This window comes from Acinonyx jubatus, chromosome X, assembly GCF_027475565.1.
Source record: "Acinonyx jubatus isolate Ajub_Pintada_27869175 chromosome X, VMU_Ajub_asm_v1.0, whole genome shotgun sequence".
NCBI lineage: Eukaryota > Metazoa > Chordata > Mammalia > Carnivora > Felidae > Acinonyx > Acinonyx jubatus.
The window spans coordinates 6,417,209-6,428,008 of record NC_069389.1 but is presented as its reverse complement, the minus strand read 5'-3'; the positions used below and the strand labels follow the sequence as shown (position 1 = coordinate 6,428,008).

The 10,800-nt window shown below is 50.3% G+C and overlaps 1 long non-coding RNA gene across 1 annotated transcript; it reads left to right on the top strand.

Annotated features, from left to right (window-relative positions):
* Positions 1–869: 869 nt before the first annotated feature.
* Positions 870–8,330, top strand: LOC106969380 (uncharacterized). Its single transcript, XR_008289997.1, has 3 exons — positions 870–2,449; positions 2,935–3,242; positions 3,683–8,330. It is a non-coding gene; the product is annotated as an uncharacterized LOC106969380 (long non-coding RNA).
* The last annotated feature ends 2,470 nt before the right edge of the window (positions 8,331–10,800 follow it).

Here is a 10,800-nt window from a genome sequence, read left to right as displayed (position 1 = left end):
TTCGCCATGGAGACTAGGTCCCTGTTCTCCCAGGGAGACTGACATAGAGCACCGTGTCCTGGGAATCTCCCTCCCTCCTACGAGGCCACCTCATGTGACCTCAAAATGACTTCCAGTTTTCCTCATGACACCCTCTGCGTCCCTCAGGGCAGACCCAACGTGGGTTCTATGACATGGCATCACACGGGTTCTTGATGGTGCCGTGAGTAGGAGCCGGAGACGTAAACACAGACAGGTCCCGGCAATGTTCCTCAGAGTCCCGTAGCCTTTGGCAACTCACCTCCTCCGAGTCCGACCAGGTCACCGTAGTGTCTGTCACAGGGGTGCTCCATCAAAGTCCCAGCGACCCAGGTGTTGGTGAAGCCGTGCGCCCGAGCTCTTCCCCGGAAGGCAGGAGACGGGAACGTGGGGAGTCAGGCTGGCCCCCGAGAGTCTGCTGGGGGAAGCAGACCCTTCCCACGGCCGCACACGGGCAGGGTGAGGTCAATGACCCCTGGGGACCCTTAGGAGTACACAACGCAGACTTGTGTTCGGTCCAGGGAGCGTGTCTGCGTCTGCCACTTCCACAGAGCCCAGCCCGATCACACGGTCCGGGAGCAACACAGAGCCTGGCGAGGCTCCTGCAGACTGACCCCGCAGGCGTGCCCTCCCAGCAGGCCGGTCCTTTCCCACGGGATCAGGGCCCCCGGTTAAGGAAAGCGTTTATTCAACCGTGACTGGTATTCACTGCTGTCCTCACACCAGTTACGAGTCAGTTGGGTGGCACTTTCCCAGCAAGGATGCCCTGCAGCCCGCTGACTTAGGGGACGGAGTGCAGAGTAAAAGAGGGAGCAGTAGGCCGGTGCTCCAGGGACCCCAGGTCCCTGCCCTTGCCAGCCTCCGCCTGGTGTTGGCTCCGATCCATGCCGCGAGGTGGTGAGGTTCCGGGAGCATGGGGCAGGCTGGCAGGCGCCTGGTTCACTTGGGCCAGTGTCACCTGATTTGGGCCTGATTTTACCCAGAGCCAATTTAATGATTTACAGGGAGGAGGCCTGTCGCCAGGCGTCTGCTAGGCCTGCTGTTTGGGAGGACGGGTCAACAGCCCTCCTCCCCTGGTGCGTGGAGGAAAATTCTAGGCGGTGCTCACGCAGACTCTGGGTGGGGCACGGGCCAGGACAGGGTCTCGCTGAGCTGTGCTGGGTGGATGGGCTGAGGGACACCCCTCAGGGGTTGAGGGCTGAGATGACAGCTCAGGTGACTTCCAAGCCTCACTCCCCTTCTGTCTCTCTCTTCCTTTCTCTACCTCTCTCTCCCTCTGGCAACACTCCATTAAGGCCTATTTCGCTTGTAACTCTTTTGCATCTAACGTGCACAGTTCCACAGACATCCCGGACCGCCTAGAAGTTCATTCCCAAGCCAGGATGTGTCTAGGGTCCCCCGGGGGGCGGCCACCACAGGCGCAGAGGACCCCGCAGGCAGGTCCTGGAGCGAGCCCAAGTGCTCCCCCGCCCCCAGCTGGGGCTGGCCGCAGGGGGCTCCCACAGGCCACCCAGTGCAGGCACCTGGGCACCACGGGGACACAACATCGAGGAGCCTGACAGCATGGCTGCAGGCTCAGGCTTGGGCCCTGGGCACGCTGGTGCGGACACATCAGCAACCCGACCCTGCATGGGGGTGGTTCACGAGCTTTCTCCAAGAAGCTGGAGAAACACATTTAGGCAGGAAACAGTGCTGCAGGTGGGGGAGGGACCCTCTGCATGGGGAGCGGCCAGCTCTGGCAGGGGTGAGTGCGCCTGCCCCCCAGGGAATGGGCCTCTGCCATCCTCAGGGACCGGGGCGGGGCTGAGGGCACCTGCTCACCAGGAGGGGATGAGCTGTCTAGAGCACTCAAGTCTCCTGTCCTTCCCTCCTCACCCCTTCCCCCTGCTGCGTGGGTCCCCTATCCCAGTGGAAGTCAGGCAGACAGCAAGGACCCCTCCCCTGGCCCACTGCTCCCTCCTCCGCCGTCCTGCTAGGGGGCCTCAGCGGAGGGATGGGGAGCAGGTGGCGAACAAAGCCAAGTTGGCCACCCAGCCCCAGCAAAACACCACACTTGGGGGATCAGACACTACGGGTTCAAAAGCAGGAGCTGAGACTCAGTTGACAGGAACAAATACTAAAGCTGAAATGGCTCACGGAGAGGGTTCTCTCTCTCAGGCCGTCTCTCTCCCGCTCAGGGAGGAGGAGACACAGGATTTGCACAGAAAGAGGGAAAAGGGGCCAAGGAACATTCCAAGGCAGCGGCCTGAGCGATGCGTGCGGCCAGCTCAGGCGGGAGCGCCTACCTCACTCCCGTCCTACCACTGGGAAAAGTCCAGTGCACCCAGCGTCTGGCCTTCGTGACCCACGACACCTCTGGCCAGGCAGGCCCTGGACTTCAACACCTCCCACTGTGCCAGGGAGCCACAGCAAGGTCTTGCCAACCAGCAAGGTGAGTGTTCCATCGGACCGAGCCGGCTTCCAGGCTCCTGTTGGCACCCAGCTCTCCTGAGCTAGTTTGACTCGGGCACACAGCGTCCAGCAACCCTGGGTTGTGCGGGATCCGGGTTTAATGTTTTACACCCGTCCACAGACCCTGCAGCCAGATACGTGGCTTTGCTACTGCAGAGCGGGGCAGGCGGGTGAAGCGGGTCCTGTAATCCCCCCTGAGCTCCAAGTTCTGTGCTCCCTTTGAGAACGGGGCAGAGGTAATGATAACAGTAGCCTTGAGCACTGGACTTCTGGGAATGCTGCCTCAGACAGGAGGGGCAGAATTAACGGAGCTCAAAAATGCGCAGGTGCTGGGACGCCTGGCTGGCTCAGTCAGGAGGCCACGGGACTCATGATCCCGGGTCGTTGAGTTCAAGGGTGTGAAGCCTGCTTTAAAAAACATGAAAAAATGTCCATGTGCTGACTTAGACTTTCCCTGTCGATTAGATATTTGTGACAGAGTCTGCCAGTGGACGGCTTAAGGATTTTTTTCTTCTTCAGCGGATGTGTGGGCTACACCCTTGGAAAGTCATTCAGATTTCAACACTTGAAATTCTTTGAACTGTCAGTTCGGTTGGTCTGATACAAACCTCTTCCCCAGACCTCGCACAAACTTCGCAAGTGGCTATGAAACAAACTACAGAAACGGAGTTATAGGCATGAAGCTGCATGTTTTATCTGCGCTGCAAATACTTTAGAAAGGAAATACCTGTTGGATCAAATACATTTAAAAAGCAGGGAAAATTTTTGTCAAGGTATGTTTATACGAAAGTCATTGAAAACCAAAACGTGTATGAAAAAGAAGGCCCATTTTCCCTTTCTTTGTAAAAAAAAATTTTTTTTAACATTTATTTATTTTTGAGAGGCAGAGAGAGACAGAGCATGAGCGGGGAAGGGGCAGAGAGAGGGAGACACAGAATCCGAAGCAGGCTCCAGGCTCTGAGCTGTCAGCACAGAGCCTGCCATGGGGCTTGAACCCACGAACCGTGAGATCATGACCTGAGCCGAAGTTGGACACCCAACCAACTGAGCCACTCAGGCGCCCCTGGATAAAATACATTTAAAAAGCAGGGAAAATTTTTGTCAAGGTATGTTTATACTAAAGTCATTGAAAACCGAAACGTGTATGAAAAAGAAGGCCCATTTTTCCTTTCTTTGTAAAAAAAATTTTTTTTAACATTTATTCATTTTTCAGGGACAGAGAGACGCAGAAGTCAAGTGGAGGAGGGCAGAGAGGGAGACACAGAATCGGAAGCAGGCTCCAGGTTCCGAACTGTCAGCACAGAACCCGACGCGGGGCTTGAAGCCACGAACCGTGAGATCACGACCCGAGCTGAAGTCGGACGCTTAACCGACTGAGCCACCCAGGCGCCTCAACATCCTCTCAAATTTCATTTCCTTACTGGATTTAGATGCTTTAAGAATTCACTTAATACAATTGTAACCTTCTAAGCAATGGGCCATTCCTAAAATAGCATTTCAGTTGATCCTTTGGCAAAAATAAATAAACTTCTGGAGCACCTGGGTGGCTCAGTGGGTTAAGCATCCGACTTCAGCTCAGGTCATGGTCTCCTGGTCAGTGAGTTCAAGCCCCGCATTGGGCTCTGTGCTGACAGCTCAGAGCCTGGAGCCTGCTTTAGATTCTGTGTCTCCCTCTCTCTGCTCCTCTCCCACTCATGCTCTATTTCTGTTTCTCAAAAATGAATAAACGTTAAAAAAAAAATAAGAAAAATAAATAAACTTTTTTTAATGTTTATTTTTGAGAGAGAGGAGAGAACACAAGTGGGGGAGGGGCAGAGAGAGAGGGAGACCCAGAATCCCAAGCAGGCTCCAGGCTCTGAGCTGTCAGCGCAGAGCCTGACGTGGAGCTCGAACTCACCGACCGTGAGATCATGACCTGAACTGAAGGACACTTAACTGACAGAGCAACCATGGCGCCCCCCCAAAAATAAATAAACTGTAAACAAAAACTCTTAGTAATATAAGTTTAATTCTGTTCAAACAAACAATAATTGAGTTCATTTTACGGATCTACAGGAGAAAACACAAAACAGTAACACACACCCCTACCTTCTAGAAGCTTATGCTCTAGTAGAAGACAAACTTACCTCTAATAAAAGTTGTGAGCGATAAATGGTAGAAACGAGAGAGTGTATGTGTGGGAAGTGTGACTGTCTCATAAGAATTCATCTATTTTTCTAATTTTGGACTCTCCCTAGTGGGTGTTCTAAAAGCTCACAGTTCTGTATTCCTTACTTTTGCAAATTGTCCTACTTATAATTTCATTCAATGAAATGCAGAAATACTAAAATTTTTTTTTAAAAATCTAGTTTTTAAAGACATGTCTTCTGTGACTTTATGACCTTCACCGTTTCAGACGATTGAGAAAATTATGCGCATGGAAACATTGAGCTGGCAAATGAGACAATTCCTAATGCAATGCTGGCCCGAAAACAAATATCAAAGTAGCCCAAATCCGTGGCACCACATGAAACCTGTCTGTCCATTGTTCCCACGCCTTCACCTGGCTTTCTGGGAGGTTCTGGGGTAGTTTGGTTTCTGTTCACCGTCTCCAGTAATGGCCCACACTCCACCTTTTCCCAAGAGTAAAAACAGTGAAGACATCCTTCCTGGCTGTGGCGTTGGAGAGGGTGAGCAGGCCATGGATTTCAGCACCCACATTTTTTGGGAAGTGTTTCTTGATCTTTGAGTGTGTAAACACGAGAGGGGGGGAGGGGCAGAGAGTGAAGGGGAGAGAGAGAGAGAGAGAGAGAGAGAGAGAGAGAAAATCCCAAGCAGGCTCCGCGTGAAGCCTGATGCTGGGCTTGATCTCACAAACGGTAAGATGGAGACCTGAGCTGAAATCAAGAGTCAGAGGCTTGACCCGCCGAGCCAGCCAGGTGCCCTAGCACCCACATCTTTGTGCTTTGTAGCTGGAGGAGGAAGAGGACCCCCTGACATGCTAGGGACCCTCCTGAGAAGCCCGGCAGGTCCACCAACGGGACTGTTGCTTCGCTGAGCTGCGGAGACAAGAGCCGGAGGGAAGACACCGTTTGTCTGGCGGGAGCCGGCCGGTGGAGGCTGATGCATTATTTCACCTCTTCCCGGAAACTTGTAACATCTGGGGGTGTGCTGTCACTCACAGACGTTAGTCTCTGGGGGCACCAGGAGCCAAGCGGTCCATAAACAAATGTGACAGCTGTCATACTTCGTGCCTCGCAAATGGCCACAATGCTCCTGTGTGTCACAGAGCTGGCATCTTACCCGGCAGCAAAGGAGGGAGGCTCGAGGGGCCTGGGGCTGCACCCGTCCACACCGAGTAGCAATCTGGCCCCAACGATGCCACGTGCCCAGCAAGGAAACGCTGTCCCCGTTTCCGAATCTCCCGTTTCTGTCGGACGACCGTCTTCCGGTTACGCAAACTCCATCCCTGTAACCACCTGCGGCTGCTTCTTCCCGCCGATCCCCGGCAAATCTAACTCAGCCGCCGATTCTCTGCTTCTGCCTTTGCAGGCAGTCTGCCGCGTGCCCTTTGACTTCAGCAGCCCCCCGCCCAGGACCTCATTACCCACAACTGACCCCGGTATGTGAGTCATAATCACCTGTCCCCAAGGTCTGCTCTGCCTTTCACCGCAGCGTGTCTCTGTTCTGCGACGGCTTGGGCCTGACCTCCCCGCGTTCCCCAGCGACTCCACTTCCTGACTGCCCGGAACATTGCACTCAGCCATTTGCACCTTCTCCGACTCCCCGGAACACTGAGGGGCTCCACCGATCTACCGGCCGTACTGTGCCTCGGATGCCAATCGCGATTTTCACCTTGCATCTCGTTTCTCTGGCTCGGTTGCAAGGTCCGTGGGGCTCTAGCGTGACGTGCAATGCCTGTAGCTGGGCAAGGGGAACGTGTTCCATGTGGAGGAACCGTTTGTCCCAACAGTGAGATGTACTGGGTGGGAATACACAAGGAAGGAGCTATTCTGTGTGCGACTTGGAGAGGTGGGTCTGCAACGATGGGCAAGAGCTTGCCATGGGGGTGAAGGAAGAGAAGACATGTAGTAGGGCGCCCTCCCTAAGGAAAGAAAAAGAAGAAGAAAACCCTCAAGGCAAGCTGCTTACACGCGTGTGTGACCACATCCCTCATGAGACCTTGTAACATGAGACCACCTCATCAGACTGCATGTTTGTGTGTTCCCACATATGGGAGACAAAGAAGTGGAAAATACGTAAACAACTACGCCACATGGCGTTTGGGGCTCAGTTCTTCGGGGACGAGCCCAACTGAGCCAGGGCCGGCACGAATCAAGTTGCTTCCTGGAAGGAAAAGCCTCGGAGTCATGACTCTCTGTATTCATGACTCTCTGTATGAGACACCTGCTACAATATGGGAGAGAGGCATGATGGGAGATTCCTTTGGAGTCATAGCAGAAGCCAGAGGGTGCTTCATCGGCTGCAGGAACACCCTGTGGCTCTGTCCTGCGGTCACTCCCACCTGGGCTTCCGCAGGCTGGAGATGGCACGCTGGCTGTGGGAAGCTGAAGCAAGAAAACTGAGGGGGTTCTTTCTCTTTTGCTTCCCTCTCACATGGTCCGAGTTTGCTCGTTTGCAAATAAGTATTTGACTCTGAACAAGATGGCTTCTGCCTTGTCTTGTCTTCTTGCAGCCAAGTCCTGGCTCAGATCTTCCCTTCGGCCACGAGGTCATCTCGCTGAGTTCTCCAAGCCTCACTTTCCACCCAGCCTGTTTCTGCAAGGGCTACTTCGCGTCAGATGGCCCCGCAGGACCCTTCGCAGCCGTCAGCCTTCCGGGCGACCCCACCTGGACACGGCCAGCTTGTCCGACTTTTTTCTACAGCTCCTATTTTCCCATTTCATCTTTGTGTCTTCTGTCCCCTGCGGGCACGTAGGCCTTCTGAGGGATGTCTCTTGGCCATGATGGTCACAGGGCTCTGCCTTCTGTTTATTGGCATATCATGAGTCGAAGGGACAATTCTAAAGTGGCTTCTGTGGTTTCAGGGGAAATGGACGTTGCTTTGGAGAAAGGTGTGGGGGCAGGGGGAAATAACTTCCCCAAAGATGACAGTCTTTGAGTCCCAAGAGTTGGGCTACCTTGGGGACACACCTAGAATAGTTTCATGTGAGAGACGGTGGCATGGGTGGGGACACACTCATCTACTTTCGTCCTTCAGCGGCCAGTGCAGGCTGATTGCAGGGATCGCATCAATTTCCACAGCACACTGGCTGTAACACAGCTCTTTAGTGCACACAGTAGGTGCTCAATGAATAAACGCTCACCGTGTGTTTATAACGATCGTTTTGGGGGTGCCCGGGTGGCTCAGTCAGTTAAGTGTCCGACTCAGGTCATGATCTCGCAGTTGGGGAGTTTGAGACAGCTCAGAGCCTGGAGCCTGCTTTGTTTTCCGTGTCTCCCTCTCTCTCTGCCCCTCCCCTGATTGCTCTCTGTCTCTCTCTGTGTCTCAAAAATACTAATGAAAAATAAAATAAAATAAAATGATTGTTTTTAATTTAAAAGTGTTTTCATCTAAAAATAAATTTAATGAATTACCGACACAGGCTACAATGTGGATAAGCCTCAAAAACACGCTGAGTGAAAGAAACCAGAGACAGAAGGTCACATATCGCATGATTTCATTTCTACGAAATGTCCAGAATAGGTAAATCATTAGAGACAGAAAGCAGATTAATGGTTGCTTGGGGCTGGAGCAAAGGGGGAATGGAATGAGGAGTGGCTGTTTAATGGCTACGAGGTTTCCTTTGGGAATGATGAACACGTCCTGCATCAACATAGAGGAGAAGGTTGCACAACTCTATATATGTACACGGAATTGCATGCTTAAAAAAAACTTATTTTATGTTATGTGACTTTCATCTTAACTTCCCCCAAAAGTAAGGAAAAGGTCTCATTAAAGTTTCTAAAATATAAAACTTTCTTTTTGCAAAATAAAACTTACTTAGTATTTGAAAAGGTAGCCAAACATCCCCCCCCCCCAAAGGAAACTGGGGAAGAAATACACAAGGCTCTCCCACTTGATACTTGGCTTCAGTTTAATTTCAGACATAGCAACACAGCAAAGAGAAACAAACTCGCCATCAGACCCACTGCAGATATACATCCTACTGTGTGTGCCTTCAGATCCCACCACACATTTGCCAGAACCGTCCTCAGAGCCACACAGCGTGAAACCCCAATACTGACTGCTCGAGCTTCTTGGGGCAAAGAACCATTATTATCATTTTTTTCCTCAATAGAAGCAGTAAATACAATCAACTAATAGAAAAACCATAAGCAATGCTGGATATTGTTTGTAGCAAACTGAAAGCTGCATGAACCTATGGGGTTTAGTGTTCCGGGGGGAAAAACAGGTGAGCTGTTGACAAGGAGCCTGCTAGACAAAACCAAGAAGAGATACAAAATGTATCTATAGTGAGGGATGGAATTAGAAAACATTCAAGAGGGAAATATGAGTACTCTGATATTCAACTCTTAAAACGCTACATCTTTCTGCCAGAAGCTGCTTGAAAAAGAATAAAGTGCAACAAAAATAACTATTGTAGGGGACAAGGGTGGAGGGGGCAGAGAAGGGAGGGACACTGAATAAACAGCTCAGATTAGGGAGGTGAAATTTTTGTTGACTGTTAGTTGCTAGTTTTACATTCTATGGCAGGTGTGAACTACCCCAGGCTTGGGTTAGGTTGGATTTTCGTCTTTAAATTCTGAGGTGTAACTTACATACAGTTAGTGCAATAACACCCAGTGTATTTTATCCAAGTACGCACCTGCATCAGCCACATGAAGACATGGTCTTTTCTAGAAAGGGCCTTCACTCCCCATCTTAGTCAATTCTTGCATGGAAGTTTGCTAACACTCCTGATTTCTCTCACCTGTTCCTTACTTTTAGCTGCACTCATTCGGGTTTTAATGAAGGCTTTTGATATCCAATGACTCTATGGCAAAATGTTTATTCTAAGTATGGCTGGAAGAATAACAAATGCATTCTCTTCTAGAGTCTCAGGAATCACTTTGCTGTCTTCCAGACACATCTTTTTCCATTAGACCCCTCTGAAAATGTACGCCTCGTGAGTGTGAAATGAGCAGATGTAAGAGAACACATAGCCCAGCAGACAGGAGGTAGGAGAGGCGGGTGGAATGTGTAGGTGTTTTTTTCCCTCTGCTGCATTTATGTTTCTCCCCACTTCTCTGCTTAAACAGCTCCAGATCAATAGGAAAAAAAAAAAAAAAAAACCAAATGATGTGCACCCTACGAGGGGGGTTTTTCCTCTCTTACAGAACGTTTTCTAGTTATGTAAAAACATCAGCTCTGAAAAGCATAATGCATTCATTCCCACCAAAAATAGTGCATTAGGGTTTATTAGCATTTGGGAACTTCAAGTAATGGAAAATTGAGCCACATAAAAAGAGACACATGATTAGTACATCTGCATTTAGCACCGTTTTATTAAGCAGCTGCCACTGCCGGTTGACAAGTCAGCCAGACAAGTTGACCTGATTCACCTTCCCTAAAAGCTCCCATGAAAACAAAAAGTTCTCTAAGCGGATCAAAATAGCTATGAAAATAAATACGATAGCTCGCTACAGGTTCAGTGGGCTCTAAAAAGGCTTCAGAAGATATTAAATGTTTTAAACAGAAAGGCGGTTAAAAATAGAGAGGAAATGTAAATAAACCAGGTTTTTTTCTTTTCAAGTTATTTTGGGGCTGAAATTTGCAGGTGGAGGAAGATGAGTCAGTAATGCTTAAAACCAACCTTTCCTTCCATTTCGTTTCATTACAGTCTTAATCAAAGGCTGTTCAAAAACCGTCACTGCCCCATGATGTTGGGGTAAAAGGTTTGACTATATACTCTCAGGGTCGGTGACTGAATTCAGGCCAGCCGAGGAAGAGCAAATGGGGGCTTTCCACAGCTCTTTCTCCCCTCATTCTCGCACCCTGAAAGTGTGTTGGATCGACTATAGGGGGGCCCCCATGATGCCCACCCCCTGCTGTTTATGTTTATATTTTACTGTATTTGTACAGAACCTAATGTCACTCGCCATCGACAATTCCATTTCTCCCTATCCACCCTCTGTCCCCACACCTATCATTGTCCTCCTGGTTCAAAAAGTAAGATAATACAGAGATAAAAGAATATTGCAAGATTCTACTCCTATGACGTATGTAGAATAAGTAAACTCATCGACATAGAAAGTAGGAGAGTAGTTACCGGGGCCTGGGGGAGTTAGGGGCACAGACTTATTGCTTAATGAGAGGGGAGTTTCTTTTGGGACTGATGACAAAGTTCT